The sequence below is a fragment of the Trachypithecus francoisi genome, unplaced genomic scaffold, assembly GCF_009764315.1.
Source record: "Trachypithecus francoisi isolate TF-2019V2 unplaced genomic scaffold, Tfra_2.0 Lachesis_group17, whole genome shotgun sequence".
In the NCBI taxonomy this organism is placed as follows: Eukaryota; Metazoa; Chordata; class Mammalia; order Primates; family Cercopithecidae; genus Trachypithecus; species Trachypithecus francoisi.
The window spans coordinates 40,610,999-40,637,533 of record NW_022681462.1 but is presented as its reverse complement, the minus strand read 5'-3'; the positions used below and the strand labels follow the sequence as shown (position 1 = coordinate 40,637,533).

The window sequence follows — 26,535 nt, the reverse complement described above, 5'->3', positions numbered from 1 at the left end:
GTTGGAGGTGGGGGATTGCGAGCAAAGCTTCATCTGTATTTACAGGCACTCCCCATTGCTTGCATGACTACCTGAGCTCCACCTCCTGTCAGATCAGCTGTGGCATTAGATACTAATAAGAGTGCAAACACTATCGTGAACTGTGTGCGCAGGCGATCTAGGTTGTGCGTTCCTTATGAGAAGCTAGTGCTTGATGACGTGTCGCTGTCTCTTATCACCCCCAGATGGGACTGTCTAGTTTCAGGAAAACAAGCTTAGTGCTCCTACTGATTCTAAATTATGGTGAGTTATAAAATCATTTCATTATATATTACAATGCAATAATAACAGGAATAAAGTGCACACAATAAATGTAATGTGCTTGAATCATCCTGAAGCACTATCCACTCCTACCTCCCCCATCTGTGGAAAAATTGCCTTCCACAGAAAGCAGTCCTTCCCTGGTGCCAAAAAGGTTGCACACTGCTGATTTAGAGCATGGTCTTTGGGTCTTGCCTGACTGTGTGTCTGTGTGTCTTTGATCAGGTTACTTAGCCTCTCTGTGCCTCAGTTTCCTCATGATGTGAAAAGCTTCCTAACTCGTAGGGTTGTCATGAGGATTAAATGTTTTAAGACAGTTTATTGCCTAGCACTCAATAAATATTAGGTGTTGTCAGGGTTGTTGCTGCTTGTAGAGAGCCTGGTCAGTTTCATTTTAGCAGCATCAAATCAAGAAATGTACCTCTCTAGGTTGCCAATTCCTAGGGGAGCTAAAATGTTCACTAGATATTGTGAATAAATGTGAACCTTAAACAGCCAGTTCTTCCAGATGGATCCTGAGTGGTTAACTGGGCCTAGATCTGTTTTATTTTTCCGTTTTTACATGTCAAATGACTGGACCGTATTGGCCTAAATTTAAAATAGAGCCAAGTGGTCGTTTGCTGACTAAAGGTCACATAGGCTGAGCTGTCTGGAAGCCAGCACCTTTTGTTTCTGGGAATTTCAGAGCTCACCTGAGCCAACCAATCAGAGCTCACCTGCTTTGGCCAATCAGGGTTCAACTGTATCACGCAGTCAGGGCTCAGATGTATTGATCAATCAGAAGTTAGCCTTGTCAAGCAGTCAGAACTAAGCAAATTTCAAGACTTCATTTGCACAGGAAACCTGTGTGCGACCATTTGCTATAAAACCTGAGCCTTTCCTTTGTTCTTTGGAAGCGCACCTTTGTTTTACAATAAAGGTTGTGTCTCTCCAGTTTACAAACTGCTTACTGGAAGATTCCATTTGGAGAACTTTTATTCACGACATACAGGAAATATGGAATCATTTAACTCAAAATGTCATTATATGGTGCCTTACATAGTTACAGAAATAGAAACCAGATCGTGCCATCAAGGGTGACATTGAAAAATAATAGCTTCTCGCCAATGACAACCTATTCTGAGCATATGTTTGCTGAAATAGATTAAGTGTAAAATCATAGCTATTTGCTTCTATGCCACCAATCCCCAAACCAACTAGTGAATGTTCACTGTAAGTCAACAGTTACGGACAGCTGAAATTCGGAAATCAAATAATGCAACTTTTTCTTGTGCCCAGTGAATAGTAAATGAATAAGGGGTTTGTAAGAACTCCAAACAATCCCTTTCAAGTCTTGCACGTATCTAGGGCAGGCCTCAGTTTCCGGTTTAGGTACCGGAAAAAGAGCCAGAGGGCTTTGGAGTGCCTGCATCTCGCTAGCGCACAGGTCAGGCAGTGCGGTGCAGGGCGTGCAGGAGGTACCCCGCCTGCCTGGCGGCCCAGCCCGGCGTCACCGCGGTCAGACCAGTCCGACAGCTTCGCCCCCCCACACCCCAACCCTGGCCCGGTCTCAGCCCGCCCCTGCCTGCCCTGCGCCGCCACCAGCCCGCAAGCCTGCAGTCCCGGAAACCGAGTCCCTCCTGCAAGCGCCCGGATCTGGACTGGCCCAGCCCCCCGCGCAGCCGAGGCCCCACAGCTCTCGCTGCCCACGGCTGGCGCCTGGGCGCGGGGCCATGGGGCGCCCGGGCCGGCGGGAGGCCGGAACAGGAGCCCAGCGGGAAATGGGTAAGGGATCGTGGGGAGGCCTGGGCCGGCGGAGGCACCCCCCGCCGTCGCCGCCCTCAACAGTGACTGTGTGCCACGCACCGGTCTCGCCAAGCCGGTGAGCACCTGCAGAGCGGCTGTCGCTGAGGTGTCCTGGAGCCGGAAAGAGGGTTGAGAGCGAGCAGGGGACCCTGAGAATCCAGCCTAACCAAGTGGTGGAGACTGGGACAGCAAGGGGACACTCTCTCCACTGAAAGAATCAGCCTGGGCTCTCTCGCTGTGGGCTACTCCAGCTGTGCTGCTGGATCCTGGCTCCAAGCCCCGCTGGTGAGCAGGAGGAGCTCTTAAAGACCCAAGTGTCAGAATCAGGCGACACTGAGGGCTTTGCGCCTAATCGCTCATGGCCCTGTGCCTCAGTGGTTTCTGGTGCTCATGACCAGGCCAGGCTGGCCCCTGCTTGCCCCTGCTTGGTGGGAGCTGCCCCCCAGGAGTGCACTGGGCTAGAGGACCAGGCAGCTCTTCCCTATCCCCTTGGGTGCTGGCCCTTTTCCTAGGTGTGTCTAGCAAGAAAGTATCAGATTTCTGGGAAGGTAAACAGTGTCTGCTCAGCTGACAAACTCATATCCCTCTAGGATTTCTTTCTGGCTCTAGAATTGTCTAGCTCCTCTTTTCCGTAGGATGATGGAGGTAAGAATGTGAGTTCTTTGCTGGATTTTTCCATGCTGCAGGATGGACTTGCTGCTCTGGTCAATGCGCTCGCCAGACCTCTGTGTCCACGGTCTGCATGTCTAGGTTGGGGGACAGTATCAAAGTAAGACTGGGCAAGGTAAGTCCCACCTGCCCTTGAATCTCAGGCTTGGCCACCCCCGAGCCCAGAGCTGATTGAATGTAATTAGCAACTAATTGGATGTCCATGAGACTCTCCACATAAAGAACACACCAAGGTCAGGTTTAGACAGTGTGTAGCGCCAAATGATTCACTCTTTTCTTCCAGATGTGATATTTCCTCTATGTGAGGCATATAAAGAAGATCCATTCATTCATTCATTCATCTAGCAGGTATTTACTGAGTGCCAACTAGGAATCAGGCATGTAGGGACTGGGAATACTACTGCACTTATTTGCATATGGGTTGGAGAGAGAAAATAAGCAAGTAAGCAGCTGAATGACATCATTTCAGAGAGCAATAAATGATGAAGAAACAACACTGAAAAATTTTCAATCAGAAGGGTATGGGGCATGACAGCGAAACGTGTAAGAGAATTTGGGCCTTAGCTAGAAAGTGCAGCAAACAGACTTTCTAAATTAGATGGGAAAATGGTCCCATGTTCAGGTCCTCAAAATCTAGGGACACAGGATGAGGTGCCCTCTGTTCCTATGAGCAGGGAGTTATAAGCTGCCGATCAGTGAGAAAGGGACTAGTGGTGAGTAGCCCCTCTCTAAGAGTATGTTTCTTATTGGGAAGCTTAAATCTAAGACAGAGATGGAGATTCCAATGGACTAGTGGTGAGTAGCTCCTCTCTAAGAGTACGTTTGTTATTGGGAAGCTTAAATCTAAGACAGAGATTAAGATTCCCAGAAAACATGGTCTATTGACTCACTCACTCATTTATATAGTTATTCAACAAATATTTATTGAGGACCTGTATGTTCCAGGCAGTATTCCAGGTTTTAAGGATACATCAATGAACAAGACAATCCTTCGTTTCATAGAGCTTATTTCTTGTGAGAGAAACAGACAATAAACAACATAGCAATTTTAATGTGGTGTCAGATGAAGGAAGTGAAGAAAAGCAAAGCAGCTTAAGGGGTCAGAGTTGATAGGGGCTGCTGTGTCCAACAGAGTAGTCAGGACAGGCTGTGCTGAGATGAAATTTGAGCAGAGACCTGAATGAATGTGGGACATAGCCATGTGACTACCTGGGGGAAGAACATTCCAGGCAGAGGGAACAGCAAGTGCAAAGGCCCTGAAGCCAGAGCGAGGCGTGAAAATGCTGGGCATGCTGGATGAACAGGGAGGAGGTCAGTGTGGCTCTGGGGTGGGGAGCAGGCATCTCAGAGACTCGTCTTAAAGGAGACCGGGGTAGGACTCAGCCTTGACCAAAGGCACCCAGGAAAGCAGGTGGTGCCCCTCATTGCTGTGGCAGGAAGATTTACAATCTCCAACTTGTAGACAGGACTGGTGGTTTATGCCAAGTAGGGCAAGAGGTGATCAACAGAGATGGAGAGCATGTCTTTGGGTGGGAGAGGTATCATTTGCTTTTCTTACTCACACCCTGTGTCCTTCAAAACATTACGGGCAGCCTGACTAACATGGTGAAATCCCGTCTCTGCTGAAAATACAAAAATTAGCCAGGAGTGGTGGCGCTTTCCTGTAATCCAGCTACTCGGGAGGCTGAGGCATGAGAATAGCTTGAACCCAGGAGGCAGAAGTTGCAGTGAGCAGAGATTGTGCCACTGCACTCCATCCTGGACAACAGAGTGAGAACCTGCCTCAAAAATAAAATAAAATAATAAAAATAACATTATGGGGCCATACAGTGAGAGTTATAGTGGGCAGCAGACCCTGAGGTTTTCAAATTTAGTATTAGGTTGGTGCAAAAGCAATTGTGACGTTTGCCGTTACTTTTAATGGCAAAAACCACAATAGCTTTTGCACCAACCTAATAAATGCCCAGGGAATGGAAGATGAGAAAAAACCTGCCTTCTGGGAAAATTCCAATAACCTATTTTTTTCATCCTTAAAACTATTATATGATCTCATTAGCAGGTTTTTCTTAAAAAACAAACCAGCCCAAGAGCATATAAATCATTAGCATTTATTGAACACATACTATATGCCAGACCCTCCTTTGGGTTACTTGTGTGCAGTAACACAAATAATTCTCCCAGAAAGTCTATGCAGTTTATACTATTTTGATCCCACTTCACAGATGAGAAAACTGAGGCCCAGAGAGAGTAAGAAAGTTGGCCAAGGTTACATGGGTAGTAAGTGAAGAATCAGAATTTGCCATCAGGCGGTGCTATTTTTGAGCCAAGTGCTCTCACACTATGCTGTAACAATGTCGGAGAGTCAAACTTGGGCCCAAATTTTGAAGAGATTCTGTCCACCAAATGGACTTCTGCCTGCCCTAACTTTTGGAGAAGCTCCTAGTTGGCAAATGAAATTGGTCCCTTTATAAAATAGTCGTGGCCGGCCGGGCGCAGTATCTCCCGCCTGTAATCCCAGCACTTTGGGAAACCGAGGCTGGCAGATGACTCAAGATTAGGAGTTCAAGACCAGCCTGGCCAACATGGTGAAACCCCATCTCTACTTTAAAAAAAAGAAAAAGAAAAAGAAAAAGAAAAGAAAGAAAGAAAAATACAAAACAGCCAGGTGTGATGGCTCGCGCCTGTATTCCCAGCTACTTGGGAGGCTGAGGCATGAAAATCACTTGGACCCCAAAGGCGAAGGTTGCAGTGAGCTGAGATTGTGTCTCTGCATCCCAGCCTGGGCAACAGAGCGAGACTATGTCTCAAAAAGAAACAAATAAAAATAAAATAAAATAATTGTGGTCATGAGATACATTTCACAAATACTGGTCTCAGGTCATGGTGAGGATGCGGGTGCAGGGTGAGGACTACATAGGATGCGGTAGGTCAGTGGGTCAGATCCAGTTAGCTGGGGCTCAGCCTTGTGCTCAGGATGCTAAAGCAGGAGGATGGCATAAGACCAGGAGGGCAGGTTTTGTCCACAGTGCATGACAACAGATGGTTAGAGAGAAGACAGCTGCTGGGTTTGAGCACATTCTACTTCTCTCCTTCTTTAAAAAAGATGTTTTTAAGATAGTACTGGCCGGGCACAGTGGCTCACACCTGTAATCCCAGCACTTTGGGAGGCCAAGGCAGGCGGATCACCTGAGGTCGAGAGTTCAAGACCAGCCTGACCAACATGGAGAAACCCTGTCTTACGAAAAATACAAAATTAGCCGGGTGTGGTGACACATGCCTGTAATCCCAGCTACTTGGGAGGCTGAGGCAGGAGAATTGCTTGAACCCGGGAGGCGGAGGTTGCGGTGAGCAGAGATTGTGCCATTGCACTCCAGCCTGAGCAACAAGAGTGAAACTCCGTCTCAAAAAAAAAAAAAAAAAAAGAACTTACACAGGTTAAATATTCTTTAAAAATATTTTTAAAGGCAATATTTACATGTATTCAAAAATCTTTTAAAAATATTAATGCAAACAGCCCTTAAGGTACACAGTGAAAAATCTCTTTCCCTCTCCTGTCCTGTCATCCTCAATTCTCCTCGGAGGCGATTTCTTGAGGATACTTTCAGAGTGACATATTCTATTTGTAAACAAGCATGTATGTATATATACCTTTCCTGTCTTCTTCCTTTTTTAAAACACAAATAGTAGGACATAATACTTAGGTATGCACTTCTTTTACTTTATATACTTAACAATCATTCTGCTTCAAGACATATAGACAGGTTTCATTTTTCTTTTTTTTTTTGAGATGGAGTCTCTCTCTGTTGCCAGGCTGGAGTGCAGTAGCATGATCTTGGCTCACTGCAACCTCCGCCTCCCAGGTCAAGTGATTCTTCTGCCTCAGCCTCCTGAGTAGCTGAGACTACAGGTGTGCACTACCACAACCAGCTAAGTTTTGTAGTTTTAGTAGAGATGGGATTTCACCATGTTGGCCATGATGGTCTCGATCTCTTGACTTCGTGATCCACCCGCCTCGGCCTTCGAAAGTGCTGGAATTACAGGCATGAGCCACCACTCCCGGCTTTTTTTTTTTTTTGAAACAATATCTCACTCTGTCACCCAGGCCAGAGTGCAGTGGTGCAGTCATGGCTCACTGCAGCCCAACCTCTTGGGCTCAAGCAATCCTCCAGCCTCAGTGCCCTGCCCTGCCCAACCCCTGCCCAGTAGCTGGGACCACAGGCAGGCACCACCACGCCAGGCTAAATTTTGTAATTTTTGTAGAGATGGGAGTGTCACCATGTTGCCCAGGCTGGTCTCAAACTGCTAGCCTCAAGCAATCCTCCCACCTTGGCCAGCCTCCCAAAGTGCTGGGATTACAGTCATGAGCCACCACACCCCGCCTTCATCCTTTTTAAGTACATGTATGATACTATATCTCATTGAATGGGCTACCGTATTTATCTAGCCAGTGCACTGTGGGTTTACAAGCTGTTTTCCCCATTTCTGTTTGCCGTGATGGACAATAACACATTAAGCATACCTGTACCTATATAATCTCAGTTCTGCGACTGTTTCAGCAGGAGGAATTCATAAATGTGGTTTAAAAGTTACTGCCAGCCTGCCTTCCGAAGGCATGCATGTCTTTGCACTTAGGAGTGTGCTGCTTTCCCCTCAGCTCCACCAACTTGATGTTTTTCAACTTTTTGCTCTTGCCAATTTGACAGATGAAAAAAATGCCGTCATGCTATAGTTTTAATAGGTCTTTCTTTCTAGTGAGTGGTGTTACAGGACTTACAAGCTATTTGTATTTCTGTGGGTTGTTCACATACTTGGCCTATGTTTTCAATTGGATTTTCATTGTTGTTATTGAATTATCAATTCCTCTTCATCCCTCATTCCTAGTCCCAGTGATTTCCCCTCACACTTACCCTCTAATCCTACCCTCATGAGCAGCAGCTACTCTGACATATTTATGATAGGTTTATTCTTAGATCTGGATGTATTTTAGAAAGGTATATGATGTTGATTTATATACACATGTATTTTTAACCCTACATAAATTGCACTATGGGGCTGGGCACAGTGGCTTATGCCTGTAATCCCAGCCTTTTGGGATGCTAAGGTGGGAGGATTGCCTGAGGCCAGGAGTTCAAGACCAACCTGGGCAACATAGCAAGACTTTTTCTCTACAAAAAGAAAAAGGTAATAATAAACAAAAATTAGCCAGGTGTGGTGGTGCACTCCTATAGTCCTAGCTACTTGGGAGGCTGAGGCTGGAGGATCACTTGAGCCCAGAAGTTTGAGGCTGCAGTGAGTTACGATAGCATCACTGTACTAGAGCCTCAGCAACAGAACGAGACCCCATCTTTATGGGGTCACAATTGCTTCACCCTATAAATCATTATATTTTTCTTTCTTTTTAAAACCAGCACTTTTTTTTTTTTCTTTGAGACAGAGTCTCGCTCTGTCAACAATCTTGGCTCATTGCATCCCCTGCCTCGTGGGTTCAAGTGAGCATGCTCGGCTAATCTTTGTACTTTTAGTAGAGATGGGGTTTCACCATGTTGGCCAGGCTGGTCTCAAACTCCTGACCTCAAGTGATCCACCTGCCTCAGCCCCCCAAAGTGCAGGGATTACAGGTGTGAGCCACCACCCCTGGCTAACCAGCACTATGTTTTTTTTTTTTTTTTTTTTTTTTTTTTTGAGAGGGAGTCTTACTCTGTCTCCCAGGCTGGAGTGCAGTGGTGTGATCTCGGCTCACTGCAACCTCTGCCCCCCAGGTTCAAGCGATTCTCCTGCCTCAGTCACCCGAGTAGCTGTGATTACAGGTGCCTGCCACCATGCCTGCCTAATTGTTGTATTTTTAGTAGAGATGGGGTTTCACCATCTTGGTCAAGCTGGTCTTGAACACCTGACCTCGTGATCCACCCTCCTCGGCCTCACGAAGTGCTGGGATTATAGTCATAAGCTACCGCACCCAGCCACCAGCACTATTTTTTAAAAGATCTATTTGACTGCAGTGTGTACTCTTGGTTTGTTGCTTCTGATTGCTGCATTGTACTCTGTAGCTGGAGTTATGGAATTATTGTAATAGTCAATTCCTATTGGATTGGTCTAGAAAGATTGTAAGGAGAATTGGCATTATGGGGTGAGCCTCAAAGGACGAAGAGGACTGGGGAAGGAAATGAGAGCTGTCCGAGAGGACATGTGAACATGCCAAGAGCATTTAGGGAAGGACCCATTGCCTGCTGGGGCCATAGGTCAGGGTGTGCTGGTGTGTGGTCATAGGAGAGGCTGGAGAGGTCTCAGATAACAGGGTTGGTCATTCCCTTAAAGCAATGGAAGAAAGAGGCAGTTAGGGGCTTTGTTGGGGAATGGGGGAGGAGGGTGCCAGGTAAAGATTTTCTAGGGCAGGAGTGATCTCCCAGTGGAGAATTAGGCAGGCAGTTGCTGCAGTTCTCCAGGAAAGCAAGGAGGGGGTGGAGCCCAGGGACCTGCAGGGGAGGAGGATTCAGCAGGACTGGGGACCAAAGCCATGAGGGGAGAGGGGCCTGGGCTGGTGCCAAGGTTGCTAACTTGGGAAGCTGGTGGATGTGATGCCTGTCTAGACAGGTCCTGGGAGGCGCAGGCATGGGCATGGGATGGGAAGGATGCTTATAGGCATGTGAGCAGGCTGTGAAGTCTGATGCTCTGCTGTACATCCAGCTAGAAGATTCCTGCTGGTAATTAAGATGCTAGGCTAGAGAGGGAATTGAGAACCTTTAGTGAGTAGGTGGGAGGTTAACATGTGGGAGTGGGTGAGGTCCTCGCAGAAGAATGTGAGGGCGAGAGATGCCCAACCAGAACAGAGCATGGGGCAGGTTTACAGGGAGGAGCTGATGGACAGCGTGAGCCAGGCAAGAATACATGGTGACCTTTTGAACTCTGCCCTTTCCTGGCTTGATAACCTCTGGAAATGATCCTCTTGGCATGGACTCTGTGCTGCTGTGGAGCCTGGGCAGGGGAGGGATGGGAAGTTGGTATATACAACAAGGCCCAACGAGTGGACTCTGCCTTTTTGGAGCTCTCAGTTCTGCCTTGGAGGATGCATAGATATATTGAGTCAGAGAGGAGGGAAATGGCCCCAGGAAGCTTAGGTGTACAGGCTCTCCTCTGGGAGTATGAGCTCCCAGGCCCCAGTGCTCTTCCTGCTAGGAGCTGCCAAACCAGCCGTCTCTTTTGTCTTTTGAAGATGACGGTGGACAGAGTGTGCGTCAGCTCTTGCTGCTGCAGAGGGCACTGCGAAGCTCACAGCTTTGTTGCTATGGGCAGGGTTAAGCGTGAGCCTCCCCAGGGGAATACGTGACCCTTTACAAGGCCCAGGAAATGTCCTGCTCTGAGTTTGTCTTCCTCCTTCACTTTGTGAGAGCATACCTGTTCTCTGTTTAATGCTAGAGCTTTGCTTTTCTGCAACTCATACCCACTTGATTGGTGGCCAATCAGGGCTAATGAGCATTACAAGGAAGACTTTCAGCTCTTTCTCCAAAGGAGAACATGCTGCGAAGGTCAGCTCCAGCTGCACAAAGAGTCTGCTCATTTACATATCCCTACCATAATTTTTGAGATGAGAGTTTTGATATTTAATTATATTATTAAATAATACTTAATATTTTTCTTTGAATACATATACTTAACAACATAAAGTAGATGTTTTCTACTTTAGCGTATTCCTAAGTCACAGGTTTGCTACACTATATCCTATTCTACTGCATATTCGAATAAATGATTAGCTATTAATGTTCAGTATGTGTACCACATATCCACGTAGGCAAACACAGCCTCAGATTTGTAGGTTCATGGAGAAGGTAATCTTGGGGTAGGTGCTTTACCCTAATCCTAGGTAGGGGAGGAAATAACCCTTTTCCTCTTCCTTCTTAGGTTTAGGGACTGAGACCTGCAAATTAAACTGACAAAAGCCAGATTAACAGAAGAAAAAGGTTTTATTCACATGTACATGGGAGCCAACAAAAGTAGTAGCTGGCTTGTTAGATAGTTAAAGTTCAAGGCCATGTACCTAACTCAGTAGGGGAAAGGGAGGGGGCAGAAACAATAACTTTATTATTTTTGCTGATAACAGACATAAAGTATATTTATTTTTAAAAATTGAATACATATGAAACAAGCATGAAGAAACTGAAATCATGTATACTGTTGTCAGGCACAGATAGCTACTGTCAACCAATGCTTTCATGTTTGATTGCCTAAATACACAAACACAAACAAGTTTTTTTTAAAATTGGGACCATAGGCCAGGCGCGGTGGCTCACGCCTGTAATTCTAGCACTTTGGGAGGCCGAGGCAGGTGGATCGCCTGAGGTCAGGAGTTCGAGATCAGCCTGACCAATATGGTGAAACCCTGTCTCTACTAAAAATGAAAAAAAAACAGCCAAGCGTGGTGGCGTGCACCTGTAGTCCCAGCTACTTGGGAGGCTGACGCAGGAGAATTGCTTGAACCTGGGAGGCAGAAGATGCAGTGAGCCAAGATAGCGCCACTGCACTCTAGGCTGGGCGACAGATCAACACTCCATCTCAAACAAACAAACAAACAAAACAAACAAACAAAAAACTTGGGACTATAGTGAAATTATAAATAGTTTTCTTATTTAACAAAATTCTTTGAGCATCTTTCCATTTCATTAGATACTCTTTAAAAACAAGATGGGCCGGGCGCGGTGGCTCAAGCCTGTAATCCCAGCACTTCGGGAGGCCGAGACGGGCGGATCACGAGGTCAGGAGATCGAGACCATCCTGGCTAACATAGTGAAACCCCGTCTCTACTAAAAAATACAAAAAAACTAGCCGGGCGAGGTGGCGGGTGCCTGTAGTCCCAGCTACTCCGGAGGCTGAGGCAGGAGAATGGCGTAAACCCGGGAGGCGGAGCTTGCAGTGAGCTGAGATCCGGCCACTGCACTCCAGCCCGGGCGACAGAGAGAGACTCCGTCTCAAAAATAATAAATAAATAAATAAATAAATAAATAAATAATAAAATAAAATAAAATAAAAACAAGATGGCTAAAGATTGCCTAGGTTCACCATATGGCTATATGGCTACCCAGTAATCTATTCATTTATCTCGTTCCCTATTGTGGATATTGAGGCTGTGAGCATTTTTGCCATTCTGAGTAACTGCGTGCACATGTGTTTCAGCAGATGTTTTGTGGGTGCCTTCTGGTGCCAAGGGGGCTGGGGAGAGAGGGTGAATAACCAGTGCCCAACTCACTGCTCACGTGGAAAGGACAGGCCACAACATGGGCTTATCTAAAAAACAAAGAGCTGGGAAAGAGCCCAGGAGAAGGACCTTGAGAGTGTCTGAGGTGAGCTTTTGTGTTGGGGCAGAGGAGAGCCAGGGAGCTGTGACCTGAGTGGCCCCGTCCCTGGCCATCTGTCCACAGACACTGGGCGTGCTTCATTTGGCCACGGGTGGGTAAGGACAGCCTCCCAAGGTCACTGCATCGATACGGGATTGGGCAAGCAAGTGAGGAGACGGAGGCTTGTCATTCACTTTTGTAATCACTTCCTGCCCTTCTCCAGAGCACCCAGGGCAGCAGCAGCGCACACATGCGCTTAGAGGTCAGTGATGTCAGCACTGGGCTGGGCTGTTCTCCCCTTCCTCTTTTCCCTGCCTCTAGGAGACTTCTCCCTCCCACTCTAAGGTCACCGGCGGCAAGGAGAGGCACCTTTGGCCCCTGCCACGTGCCCAGTCATTGGAAGCCCTGGCCCAGCCCTACCTCCCTGCTCTGATCCTGGGAGCCCACAGCTGAGCTGGCCAGTGGGACTGTAAACATCTTACCGGGCAGAGGAATGGACGGGGAGGCAGGTGTTTTGTCTGCCCTTCTCCAGCGCCAAGGCTTGTGGAGGTCAGAGAGCTGGGAGGGAACAGGGCCTTTTCTGGAGAAAGGAGCATGTGGCCACCTCACTCTCAGCCTTCTCTAAAGTATAGGACTTTTATGGAGACTAATTTGGAGCCCATTTGGATGCTTCAGTCCTGCTCTCTCACCCTGCCCCAGGACAGTATTTCAGCTCCATTAGCACAAAGGTTTTCATGAACTTCCAGTTGGGAGACATGAGTCAGGCTTACCCTGTCTAGCTCTGCTCGTTTGGGAAGAAGACCTGCTCCCCACCTGGGTTTTCATTTCTGCAGCCTGCAGTGGTAACGGGGTACAGCAGAAAGTGCATTTGGAGGGTTCCACAGGCCTAAGTCCAATCCCAGCCTTACCATTTCCTGCCTGTGCAAGCCCAAGTGACTGCTGACCCTCTGTCTCCTCATCTGTTCTGTAGCCTGGAGATAATAAAGCCCCTCACCCTGACCCCAGAGCCCCAGGAACTAGAGATGATGCGTGGAGAGGGCCTGGTAAGTGCCAACACACTGGAGTCCTCAGGAAAGGGTCCTGGGCTTTATGTCAGGTGCCATTTCCTTCATTGGTGGCCTCTCTCCTCTCTCCCCTCTGCCTCCCAGGAGGGGCTGACTATGTGCTGAGATCCCCAGGGCCCCTGTCCTGGAAGGTGGGCTCCACTCGCTGGTCGGTGCTCAGTGTGGAGAAGCCGCCTGTGCTGAGCAGCTGCTTCTGCAGGCAAACAGGAAGCAGCTTACCTTGAGGGAGGCAGCAGAGTTGCCTGGCTGTGCTGTGCGTCTGCTGTGTTGTATGTCCTCTGTGCCGTGGGGAGGAGGACAGGCTGGGGAGGGAACTCCCAACACACACACAGACACACACACACACACACACACACACACACAAAATATGTAAGACCCACTGTGTGGAAGGAACAGGGAAAGGCAGGTCCCATTCCCCTTAATACTGTCTTGAAGAGAGGCTGAGCAACCTTTATTCATTCATCAAATGGCTGTGGAGCAAGTGTGAGCCAGGCACTCTGCTGTAAAGCACATGGGCCAGTCCTTGCCGTGAAGAAGTCAAGGGGAGGATGGGAACCCATAACTAAGCCGAGGGGCAGGGCCTGGACTTGGGGAAGGGGGAAGATCACTGGTGCCTCCCTTTCAGCTTCAGGGAGCCATGGATTACCAGGAAGTCTGGACTGGAGGGGCCAGAGCCCCGACTTGAGGAGGTGACACCTCACCTCTTGGTCTCCTGGCTTCTGCTTTCCGCATCTGGTGCCAACCCCACTTGTCCATAACCTCTAGCCATGTACAATATAGATCACTTTCGCTTCTAATCTTCCTGCACTTTTCAGCAGCAGTCAACCAAGCCAACCACTTCCTCCGTCTGAAGTAACCACCTCTTGTCTTCTGTGAGAACATGGCTCTCCCCTTGTTTCTCTCACCTTCGCAACAGTCCCTTTTCAGTCTCCTTTGCAGACTTGTACCCTCCCAGCCGGGTAGGCAGCACCTTCCCTCTCCCAGCTCAGATGGGCTCCAGGTGCATTTTTCAGTTGCCTACTTGACATATCTCACAGGTAGTTCAAATCCAATATTTAAAACTTAAACTCTGGGCCGGGTGCGGTGGCTCAGGCCTGTAATCCCAGCACTTTGGGAGCCCGAGGTGGGCAGATCACCTGAGGTCGGGAGTTCAAGACCAGCCTGACCAACATGGAGAAACCCCGTCTCTACTAAAAATACAAAATTTGCGTAGTGGCGCATGCCTGTAATCCCAGCTACTCGGGAGGCTGAGGCAGGAGAATCGCTTGAACCCAGGAGGCAGAGGTTGTGGTGAGCTGAGATAGCACCATTGCACTTCAACCTGGGCAACAAGAGTGGAACTCCATCTCTAAATAAATAAATAAATAAATAAATAAATAGAAGTTAAACTCTGGATTTTCTCCCTGAGCCTCATCTCCCAGTTCTTTCCTATTTCAGCAAATGCCATTATTACCACCCATCTGGTCGCTTAAGTCAGAAATCTGGAAGTTGCCCATGACTTCCCCTCCCATCTTGACCCCTCGAATATAATGAAGCAGCAGGTTCTATAATCATATGCATTCCCAGCCCTATGTCTCCCTTCTCTCCTATGACTGTCCTACCAAGCAACTGTCCCCTGTCACCTGGACTCTCACAGAGCCTCCTAACTGGTCTCCTTGAACTTACATAGCCTCTACCATCTCTTCTCCATACAGCAGACAGATCCATCTGTTCTCCATATAGCAGATGGACGATCTTAAAAGTAAATACACAAATACTCTTTGACCTGTCATTTCGCTGCTTAAAAATGTACCCTGGGGGTTGGGCGTGGTGGCTCGTGCCTGTAATCTCAGCACTTTGGGAGGCCAAGGTGGGCGGATTACCTGAGGGCAGGAGTTCCAGACCCAGCCTGGCCAACATGGGGAAAACCCAACTCTACTAAAAATGCAAAAACAAGCTGGGTGTGGTGGCACAGGTTAGTAATCCCAGCTACTCGGGAGGCTGAGGCAGTAGAATCGCTTGAACTCAAGAGGTGGGGGTTGCAGTGAACTGAGATCTCCCCATTGCACTTCAGCCTGGGAGAGCAAGACTCCTTCTCAAAAACAAACAAACAAGACTGGGTGCGGTGGCTCATGCCTGTAATCCCAGCACTTTGGGAGGCCGAGGTGGCCGGATCATGAGGTCAGGAAATTGAGACCATTCTGGCTAACACGGTGGAACCCTGTCTCTACTAAAAATACAAAAAATTAGCCGTCGGGCATGGTGGTGGGCGCCTGTAGTCCCAGCTACTCCGGAGGCTGAGGCAGGAGAATTGCTTGAACTTGGGAGGTGGAGATTGCAGTAAGCCAAGATAGTGCCACTGCACTCCAGCCTGGACGACCGAGCGAGATTCCGTCTCAAAAAACAAACAAACAAGCGAACAAACAAACAAAAATGCACCCTGGGCCGGACATGGTGGCTCATGCTTATAATTCCAGCACTTTGGGAGGCTGAGGCGGGTGGATCACTTGAGGTCAGGAGTTTGAGACCAACCTGGCCTACATGATGAAACCCTGTCTCTACTAAAAATACAAAAATTAGCCAGATGTGGTGGCAGATGCCTCTAATCCCAGCTCCTTGTGAGGCAGAGGCAAGAGGATTGCTTGAATCCGGGAGGCAGAGGTTGCAGTGAGCTGAGATCATGCCACTGCACCCCAGCCTGGGTGACAGAGTGAGACTGTCTCAAAAAAAAAAAAAAAATGCACCCTGTCTTGCCACTGGGGTGCCTGTAGGATCTGGCCCTGCCCCTCCTGGGCCCCTGGGACTGCGCTGCACCACACTGGCTTGCTTTCTATTCCCTGGAAATGTGGAGACCTTTCCCACCTCAGGGAAGGAATTAGACGCTGAAAATGCCCTTCCATGCTGGACTCTCCTCACCAGGACATGGTGCAGCCTCAGAGGCCTTCCCGAATTCCCATGGCAGTGCGCTCACCCTCGCTGCTCTCTTATTTCTCTCTGCTTCTTCCCAGGCATTCCTCACAATTTATGATAAAGTTTGATTCATGAGTCCAATTGTTTATTTTCTTTCTCTGTCAGTAGACTGGAAGCTCCCTAAGAACAGGAGTTGTTCTACAGTAGACAGGCCTAAGCAAACCTACCCCAAAGTCTGAGGAAGCTGAGAAGTTGAAGAAAGAGGCTGAGAAAGCTAGGGGACTTTCCAACAGAAGCCATGTAGGTGTCTCAGGCGGCGATGAGATGAGATGATGGATCCTCGCATTAGCACCCAGACCCAGGGCTCATATACCATAGGGTAGGGGTGGTTCAGATGGGATTTGTAAGACAATTGAAGTGTAATATCAAGGTTGTTTGACCTACAGGTAGCTCTTATGGGCTTACAGTAGTACTTGCTCTTACACAAGGAACAATAGATAAACTGGAAATCACAGAGGCCCTGCCTTGGAACTGGGGTCACTCAGTTAAGTCAATGTGGCAGGTTAGCTTTCAAGATGGACTTGTCTCAGCTTCCACAGGGGTCATGTATTTTATTCCTGATGGGTCAGCGGCTTGTAGCATAGAGCCTACACGGAACAGGTGCTGGCTTTGAGCCATGGCCATGTTCTGGAGGCACCCCTAGAGGCTGGGGGCTGGAGTGGAGGGTTTGCATTTAGGTCTTGGTGACTTCAGGTTTCTGACTTACCCAGCTTGATGGAGACAGAGTTGTAAAAGCTGAAATATATGAGGAAGAACAGCTTGGAGAAGAGAAGGAACCAGGTTTGCCTTATAAACATGGAGTTTGAGGTGCTGGTGAGATAAGTGTGTCCCCAAAATTTGCCAGCCGCAGGAAGTGGAGAATGGAGGACCGCATCTGATATGTCCGAATACATGAAAGTTAAGACTAAAGCTCACAAACTGTCATATACAATGTATCCTGCCGGGTGCAGCGGCTCATACCTGGAATCTAGCACTATAGGAGCCCAAGGCAGGTGGATCACCTGAGGTTGGGAGTTGGAGACCAGCCTGGCCAACATGGAGAAACCCTGTCTCTACTAAAAATACAAAATTAGCCGGGCGTGGTGGCACATGCCTGTAATCCCAGCTACTCGGGAGACTGAGGCAGGAGAATCACTTGAACCTGGGAGGCGGAGGTTGTCGTGAGCCGAGATGGCATCATTGCACTCCAGCCTGGGCAACAACAAGAGCAAAACTCTGTTTCAAAAATAATAATAATAATAATGTATATTCTCCTACCTAATTCTCCAACCTCCCACCTTCATCATGGCCTGGAGCTCCAGGTTGGAGGGAGGATTCTCAGTTGCCTCTAAGTGTTGCTGCCACAGCACAGCCCACCCCAGCCTTTGGTCCATGCCACAGCTCCACCTCTGTTTCTCTTCCTCACCCTGCTCTGTATCATACATGCGTGTGGGTGGGTGACCTGCCCACAGGTTCAAGCTCTCTCTACCTGCTCCCGTCTCTGCTATCAGGACTCTTGCCAGCGCTCCACCCAGTCTCGGGCAGTGCAGTGTGCCCACATGGGGAGGAGGCCATTTGGGCCCCAGAAGTGGAGAATCTCAGGATCTGGGGCACCCAGAGTGTGGTGGAGAAGCAGGGTGCACGGGCTCCATGTTGGTATGTTCCTGTGGACTCTGCACCCTGTGGGGAGGGGTGAGACTGGGGGTTAGCTAGAGCCCGACCCTCTCAACTCTGGGTGGGGTGTGCATGTGAGTGCACAAGTGAGGGAGTCTCCTGGTCAGCTGGAATCGTGAAAACGAGAGTTCAGGGAGGGTGGGAGTGGTGGAGCCTCAGCAGAGAAGTTGATGGTCACTGATGCTGAGGAAGTAGATTGGGTGGAGGGAGGAGAATGGCATGTTGAGTGCGCTCCCCACCAGCCTCATTCACACTCGTGGACACTGCGGCCTGTGTCTCGAGGACATGTGTTGAGAATTCAGCCGTGGGGAATGGAGGTCCATTGGTTCATATAGTCAGAGGCTCTGTATTTTAACCCCAGCTTTGTCATTTTCCAACTGTGCAACCCTGGGCAGTGGCTTGGCGTCTCTGAGCTTGCCTCCAGATCCAGATCTATATGATGGGTTTATCAATGCTTCATAAAGTAGGTGTGAGGAGGGGTTGAGGTGCTACTGGGAGACACTTTGTAACTAAAAGGCAACTGTATCACTTGCGTTAGTACCAGTGACATGAGACAAAAACTGAAATGTCGTTTGTTAAAAACCAGAAATTGCCTGACTTAGGGCCCTCAGGTCTCTCACTGGGTGCCCTGCAGGGGACTGAGAGCCAGGGCAAGACTGAGAACCTGGGGCGGAACTGCAGGGAGGAAGGAGGTGGGGCCTGCTTACCAACCAGGCCTCGGCAGCCCCTTCCCCTTTCAATCCCAGGCCCCTGCATGGCAGGGAGAGGACAGTTCCACCATGGCAGGTTCTTTCTAGGCTGGTGTGCAGAGTGGGGGCCTCCAAGGAGCAGAGGCATGGGGAAGGGAGTTGGAGGCGCTGGGCCTAGGAGGAGAGACTCTTGTCTTGTGGGCAGGAAGTGTGAGGTGTTGAGCAGCTAGGGAACCCTGGGGAGGCGGCAGGGAGCAGGAGGGGTGTGTGTTGTGGTGAGGAGGAGCGGAAGTCGGAAGCTCCAGCCGTCACAGCCGCATTCACTGGGCAAGCCGACTGTGCAGCCAGGAAGTGCTCTTGGGGACCCCAGGCCAAGCCATCCCTTCTTGGGTCCTTTGGAGGTGAGTTAAGTGGGTCTGCCTAGGGTGGGGCTGGAGGAACCTGCGGGAGCAGGGAATATGGAGAGTCATACGTGGGTCCTTGTGGCAGGGGCTGGGGCAGGTGGGCAGGGGAGAGGCAAGGGTTCTGGCAGTGCCGTGTGTACCTGCCATGAGCCCGGGCTAGGCTAGGCCCCTTCTTCCCCCTTCCTGCTCTTTGTCTCATCCCCCTCCTCCCTCAGCCTACCCCTCCTCGTCTGACCCTTCTCCCATTCCCTGCCCTGGCCCCGCTGACTCCTGTTGTTTCCCTTCCCTAGCTCCCAGCAGAGCCCCTGAAGGTCTGCAATAGTGAAGGGTGAAGGAAGTTCCTTGCTAAATCTCTTGTGAGTGTCATTGGGTCCCCAGTGACTACTCTGGCTGAGTACCCAGTGGGGGCTTTTGTGGCCAAAGGCCCCAAGTGATCCTCGACCCTAGACTCCGGAAGGAGGGAGTCTGGAAGGCCTGAGTTTGGGGTGGGGGCAGCTCTGGGTGTGGTTGCTGTAGGAGCTCAGAGTCAGCTTGGCCATGAGGGGACTCCCAGCTTCATCTTGCCTTCCAGGACCATCCTGGAGAAGCTCGAGGAGAGGTAAGGGGACCCTCCTTGCTGGTTTAGCTCTGGCTTAGGCCTGTTGTCCTGATGGGCAATAGGAACCACTGAACTCTCAAAGTGCGCCTGTGTGGGACACTCTAAGGCCCACTGTAATCATTATTGTCATAGTAAAGGGAGTTGCATGGAAGGAAAGTCCCCTGACACCACCATTCCCCCCCTTATTCCAGGGCCTAAAATCCCACAGTTGAAGTCACTCCTCTGCTAGAATGCAGGGAAGGGTGGCCTGTCATCAGCTGATGATAAACACTCCTCCGTTCATCGGACCTTGGCCCAGCTTTAAAAAGTGGGCCCCAAGCAGGCCTGTCTCCCAGCTTCCTAGGACTCTAGAGCATCACATGGCCTCTCCTCCTATAGACAAGGAACCGCCTAGCATGGGGATCGGAACCCGGGCTGCTGAGCTCTTTGTTGGAGAGACCCACAGAAGGGGTGAGGGATGTGGGGTGAGAGGACCCAAGGAGGAGAGGCCCAGCCTGGCCCCAGCCCCCTTAGGGGTCTTTGTCCTCCCCAGGCAGCAGCTGTCCTGGGTCCCCTTTGGCCCTTTACCCCTACCCCCATGATCTCTCCCCTGGATCCTCTCTGCCTACCTCAGACCGCCATCCTCTGCTCCCTTCCTGAGCCTCAGTTGGCCTCACCACAGGCCTTCAGTAGCACTGGTTCTCTCTCTCTCTATCTCTCTCTCTCTCTCTGTGCGTATGTGTGTGCAAATTTGCATGATAGCTCTTTCTGTGTGGGCAGGATGTGGGGCCTTCTCGAGTCATTTCTCTCACGGTGCTTCAGGTCCCAGGTTCAGACAGAGGCCTCTGTCCTGCAGCTCCAGGCCAGGGAGCTCCATTCATGGTTCCTGCCTGCAGCAACATCTGTAATTCAGCAGCTTCCTGGGCTGCAGAGGGACAGGACAGGTCACCTCCTAAGTCCTTGGACCGGCCAGAAGCCTTCATACTTTTTCCATAGGAGGGAACACATTTCCCATTTCCAGGGTAAAAGGAGGGAGCGTTTGCTTGCTGAGTCTGGAAGCTCAAAAAGGGAAACAGAGACAGGCACCCTCTGGATGAAGGCTCAGGGCTGATTCCTTGAGGAGGCTGAGAGCTGAGCCTGACCAGGAGGGCTATTTGTTTGTTTTTGTTAATTTTGGCTTCTCTAAATGGACAGCAAAACAACAAAGTTAAACTGAGCAGGACACGGTATTTCCTGAGCACCCACTAAGGGCCAGGCCCAGCACTCAGACCCATTCCAACTTTACAACAAACCTGTGAAGTGTAGCTTTACTGGGTCTTAGTTCCTTATTTTACAGATAAGGAACCAGGTGGAGTTTTTCACCCAGAGTCACATGGCTTGTCAGCTGTAGAGTTAGGATGGGATTCTGCTCTGCATTCTTCACTATGACCCTGAAATGGGCAAAGGAGAGTGGTCAGTGCTGCGCACCCAAGGCCATCACCTTCCTACTCAGGGCAGGCTCATACCCCAGCCTCTGTGCCCAGTCTCCCGGTTCTTCAGCCAGAGCACTGAGGTGCAATGGTTCAGAGGGTGCAACTGCAAGGCTACAATGCCAGGCTGAGGGTGAAAAACAAACTTACTGTTAGAAAGCACAACCTGGGTGCCAGGTGTCAGCTGGGTTCCTTCCTGCCCCCTAGGGTCAAAAAGAAATTGCCTTTAAGCCAGGGGGTGGGGCAGGTGGGAGGGACTCTGTCTTCTAGTCCCTCAGCCACCACTTTCTGTGTCCTTCAACTCCCACAAGAGGGATGTAAGGCTTAGCCCCTGCAGTATTCTCCATGAGAAACATGCACCTCCTCCCCACCGTGGTGAAGATTCCCTGAAATGCAGTCAGCTGTGCTCAAGAAGAGTGGCTAGTGGGCGGCAGAGTGGAGCTATGCTCTTTCTTTCCCACCTGGGCTCCCTCCTGCTCCCTCCCCTCTGAACCCTCCTTAAACTTTCAGAGCCACCTCAGTGCTCAGAAAAGATGAAGGACCACTTTAATGTAGAGGTAACAGAACTCAGCTGGTGGGGCAGATGGCAATTCTTTTGCTGCGGATTCCTTTCCTCCTGCTTTCGTTCTGGTTGGGATAACAGACAGAAGATTTTAAAGGAGATTTTACTAAACACCAGGGGTGGAAAAACACAAGTAAACCAAGAAAATTTTAGATGCATAAGACCTGGGCTCTGCTGCCTGGTTCCTGGCCTGCCTCTGCCTAGGGGGTGCCATTCTGCCTCGGGGATCAAAGGCTAGTTCCATCCTCCACCCTTCTGAGGTCAGACCACCCTCACCTGGGTGACCAGTAGGACTGCCTTTATGGCCTTAGGAAGTGACTTCACCTTTTAGGTCATCCTACCTTTCCATTCAGGCAAGAGGAATTAAAAAAAAAAAAAAAAAGGAAGACATCTTTTAAACATACAGTTGCACAGTGCCCCCTCCACAAGTGGAGAGCACAAACGAGACGATTGAATGGGTCCTCCTTTCTGTTCCGGCTGCTGCCTGGGAGCCAAGACCCATAGGACATTTTGGCTGCTGACCTGGTAGGGATCTACCACTTGGGGACCGCTGCCCTTGGAGCCCTGGGCTTTCCGGAGAGGGGAGGAAGAGGTGATTGGTCATGGGCAGACTGGCCCCCATGAGGAAGTCTTCATGTTATAATGATGCTAATTCTCTTCTCCAAGCCTCGGTCTTGCCAGTCCTCTGAGCTGGTTGTTGTGGAGGGAGAGTTCTGAGGATCCATCCCATCAGTGTGTCTCTCCATTTGTCTGTCCATTCATCTAGCCAACCTCTCTCTTATTTTCACAAATGTTCTACAGCGCCGACTTTCAGCAAGGAGGTGCACAGGAGTTTGAGTGACTCTAGTGAATTCAGGAATGTCCAAGAGAATTGATCAGAGGGCAGGAGGAGAGAGTGATGCTTAAGAGAGCTGTAACCTGGGTTCATGCCCCAGCTCAAGTCACAGGCGGGCCTGAACCTCTCACATCAATGCTAACGTTTAAGTTTCTAATCTACTTGAACTAAACCTCTCAAGTCAATGCTGATCTTTAAATTTCAAATCCAGTTGAACTAAAGTATGCCCCCAGAGCTTTGTGGGTGGGAGTGGTTTAACAAATCGGTCACATAAAGTGACTAAGCCATTTGACATTTTTGTACTGAGACACAGTGGTGAACAGGAAACACAAAGAACCTGCCATCTTGGCGCTTACCTTCTAGGCAAACTAGAACCATGCGGGTAAACACACTGGGAACTACACACCGGGATAAACGCTCAGAAAGTAAAAGTGAGGGGTGGAGTGTAGTCACATTGGGTTTAATTGGTTTAAAAAGTCATAGCCGGCCAGGTGCTGTGGCTCACGCCTGTAATTCTAGCACTTTGGGAAGCCAAGGCAGGTGACCTCAGGTGGATCACCTGAGGTCAGGAGTTTGAGACCAGCCTGGTCAATATGGTGAAACCCCGTCTCTACTAAAAATACAAAACTTAGCCAGGCATGTTGGCAGGTGCCTGTAGTCCCAGCTACTTGGGAGGCTGAGACAGGAGAATTGCTTGAACCCAGGAGTCAGAGGTTGCAGTGAGCCAAGATCATGCCACTGCACTCTAGCCTGGGTGACAGAGGAAGATACTGTCTAAAAAAAAAAAAAAGCCATAGCCAGTCAAACTACATGCCTTGTCCCCGTCGAATACCTGATCTGTCTCCACCCTTCTTGTCTCCATTGCCTTGGGCTCCCCTCCACTGACCAGTTCCTCACCTCCCACCCCTCCCAGGCTCCTCAGGTGCTGCAGGTCCCAGAGATCTGCTCTCTTCTCTTTGCTCAGAAAGCTGCTGCAGCCTCTGGTATTTATTGTTTTCCTTTGAAAAAACCCAGCAAGGAACACTGGGTTTTTTCTGGGAAGGCAAGTCCAATCCTCATTTATATCTAGCATCAGCATTAACGTGTACCCAGAGGGCTGCTTTATGTACACATATATATCTATTTGCAAGTGCATATGTGCAAAGAGAGACAATTTTTCACCTTATGAAAAATTCAGGATGCCCTTTCCAGCAGGCCCAGTCCCGCATTCCCACTCCCATTCCCATATTGGCATGGGAACGTTTCTTGCCAAGTGAGTTGACTAATGGTGAGAGAAGGTGAGTTGGTGTTATCTGGGCAAAATGCTCTGATGCCCACAGGGCCATGAGGCTGGCACTCATTCAGGTACAATGTGTGGAGCTGGGTAAATGATAACAGGAGAAGGGATAAGGGGTGGTGCATGGCAGGAGAGCTATTTGGGCCCAAAGACCAGGCCTTTGCAGAGACCTGGAGGCTGGTTTTGGGGTATGGGAAGGGAGGCAGTTGGGTAGAGCTAGGGATGTCCCATGTTCTGGTACCTGTAAACCAGGTGCTTTTCCCCAGCTTTGCCCTCTATCTCTAAATCGACATGTCTTCCTAGTCATTTCTTATACCCCATGGGCTGGTTTCTTGAGGAGGCTGCAGTGGGATGTGGGGGTGAGTCACCTCCATGCTCACACTCAGTTGCTCTCCACCAGGCAGGCCTGGGGAGGGAGATTTGGGGTCCAGGGTGTTTTCTCTAGTACAGACAATAGATACGGAGGTTCCTCGTCCCTTCTGGCTTGGAAATAGAACTGTCTCAGGCCTCTTGCCCAGAGAGCACTGAGGGTGGACAAGGGCAGCTGCATGGGGAACAGATAGTGGTATCGACTTAAGGAGTAAACCATACAAATCCTTTGCCTGTTACCTGGAGGTGGTGATGTGAGGTGGAGAGGTAGAACCTAGAATGAAGGCTGGATCCACAGGAGAATGAAAGGCAAGACTGTTAGTGGAAAGGGGTCCCAATCCAGACCCCAAGAGAGGGTTCTTGGATCTTGTGCAAGAAAGAATTCAAGGTGAATCCATAAAATGAGGGCAAGTTTATTAGGAAAGTAAAGGAATAAAAGAATGGTTACTCCATAGACAGAGCAGGAGCTTGGGCTGCTGAATTAAGGATACCCGTATCTTGAGCCCACCTCTTATCTCATCCTGTGACTTAGCATGACTAGCCTACTGGGAATGCAGCCCAGTAGGTCTCAGCCTTATTTTACCAAGCCCCTATTCAAGATAGAGCCGCTCTGGTTTAAACACCTCTGACAAGATCAGATCCAGTCCATTTGATTCAGAGCATCATGTACAAGATGAAACATAAGAAAGGGCTCCTTCTCTCGGGAAGTCAGCCTGTTGGGGAGGCTGCCATAACTAATGGGTGGAAGGGCCCTGAAGGCCGGTCAGGGGCCACTCCGGGTGGGCTGAAACATCAGAATCCTGAGGCCAACATCCAGCAAGTCTAGATTCTTGTTATTCTAAAACAGGAATGCAGGGGTTGGGAGGGGTAAAAACCCAGAAAGAGATTCCTTTTGGAGACACTTTAAGAAAAAGGATACTTTCAAGGTGAATAAGACACTGAAATGCGTACTGGTCCTCCTTCCTTATCTCAGGTGCCCTCCAGAAAGAAGGCATGGGGCAAAGCAATGTTTTCTAGGTGACCTTGAATAACAGCTGGACCCCCTGACCTTGTGAGAGAGCGCTGAGGGTTACCATTTACTGAGTGTCTAACGGTGGGCCAAGCCTGGGCTGAAGGCCAGGTGAATCACCTCCATTAACCCTAGCTCCCCTCTGCAGTGGGGCTCCCAGATGCTAAGGAACTTTCCAGGCTCATCCACTCAATTGTAGATGGCAGGATGAGGGTTTGAGCTGTGGTCCATGTGGCTACTGATTCAGCTCATGTTCTCTAGTGCTGGGCAGGGAGGAGCCGACCCCCATGGGTTTGTTATGTGTGCTGGTTGGGGCCCTGCATGCCAGTCAAGCTCCTGTCCTACAGCCTGCCTGTGGCAGGACCTCGGTGTGAGGTCTGGAGCCCTGGACGAGGACACCTGGGTTCACTCTGTTCATACTGGAGCAAGGACAGGGCAAAGAGAGCTGCAGACCGGAAGGTGGATGATCTGGAGTCAGAGTCCGGCCCCTGTCACCAGCTGTGGGTCATTAAGCCAGACTCAGGCTAAGGCTTCCTCATCTGTTAAACAGGGACATGCAGGGGACTGCTCATCTTTCAGGTGCGAGGCTGGGGGAGTGGTAGGTGGGGACAGGCTTGGTTAACTGTATGTGGAGCGGGCTGTTGTCCTTGGGGATCTGGAAGTCACACATGGTTCTAAATTGGGAGCGTGCGTGTGTTTGTTAATAGTCTTGTTCCCCAAAATATTCCAATACAGCTCACAAGCACACCCACAAGGCTTCAAGACAGAAATCTGTGAGTGAAGAAAGTGAGGCAAAGGGAAAATAAGAAAAAACAGCTGCTGGGTGCAGTGGCTCACACCTGTATTCCTACCACTTTGGGAGGCCAAGGTGGGCAGATCACTTGAGGTCAGGAGTTCGAGACCAGCCTGGCTAACATGGTGAAACCCCATCTCTACTAGAAATACAAAAAAAAAAAAAATTAGCAGGGCATGGTGGTGGATGCCTGTAATTCTAGCTACTCGGGAGGCTGAGGCAGGAGAATCGCTTGAACCCAGGAGGCAGAGGTTGCAGTGAGCCGAGATCGTGCTGCTATACTCCAGCCTGGGTGACAGAGCGAGACTCTGTCTCAAAAAAAAAAAAAAAAGACAGCTGAGCCAGGGTTCTTACGATGTGCCATAAGGACCTGTGTACTTGACCCTGCACTTCCACTTTGTGGAGAGCCAGCACCACGAGACAAACAAGTTACAAGCTTACAGTGTGCTTTGGATCAAAACAAGCCAGCTATTCTGAGGAAGCAGGGTTGCTCTGAGAGCCATGTAAGTGGTGGGCTGCATGCAGGGAATGGAGATGCAATGCATGTTTCTAGAAAACACACTTTGAGGTTCCTGGGCTCATCTGATAAGGGCCCACCCGGAGAGTTAGTGCAGCCCGTGCAGACAGCAGCTCTGGGCAGATGTGAGACAACTCCAGGCTGACATGGCCGCCACATCCCAGCTTCTTCTTCCCTAGAAGGCAGGGATCTGCTCTCCACGCAGCAGGTGGTCTGCTGGGTGGTGGGCAGCAGGACTGAAGCATCCTCCCTTCATGAGGGCTTGGGCTGAGTTGAGCAGAGAGCCCCT

General features: G+C 49.7%; 1 protein-coding gene across 4 annotated transcripts in view; it reads left to right on the top strand.

Moving 5' to 3' along the window:
- The first annotated feature begins 1,900 nt into the window (after nt 1–1,900).
- Nucleotides 1,901–26,535, top strand: part of PSD4 (pleckstrin and Sec7 domain containing 4) — a 46,122-nt gene continuing 21,487 nt past the window's right edge. For 2 of the 4 annotated variants that reach the window (XM_033175413.1, XM_033175411.1), the window contains exon 1: nt 18,486–18,836. The gene's annotated coding sequence lies outside the window, so the exon portion shown is untranslated. Of the gene's footprint in view, nt 2,065–18,485; nt 18,837–26,535 lie in introns of those variants that run through there. The other 2 variants (XM_033175409.1, XM_033175410.1) reach the window with 2 other exon arrangements.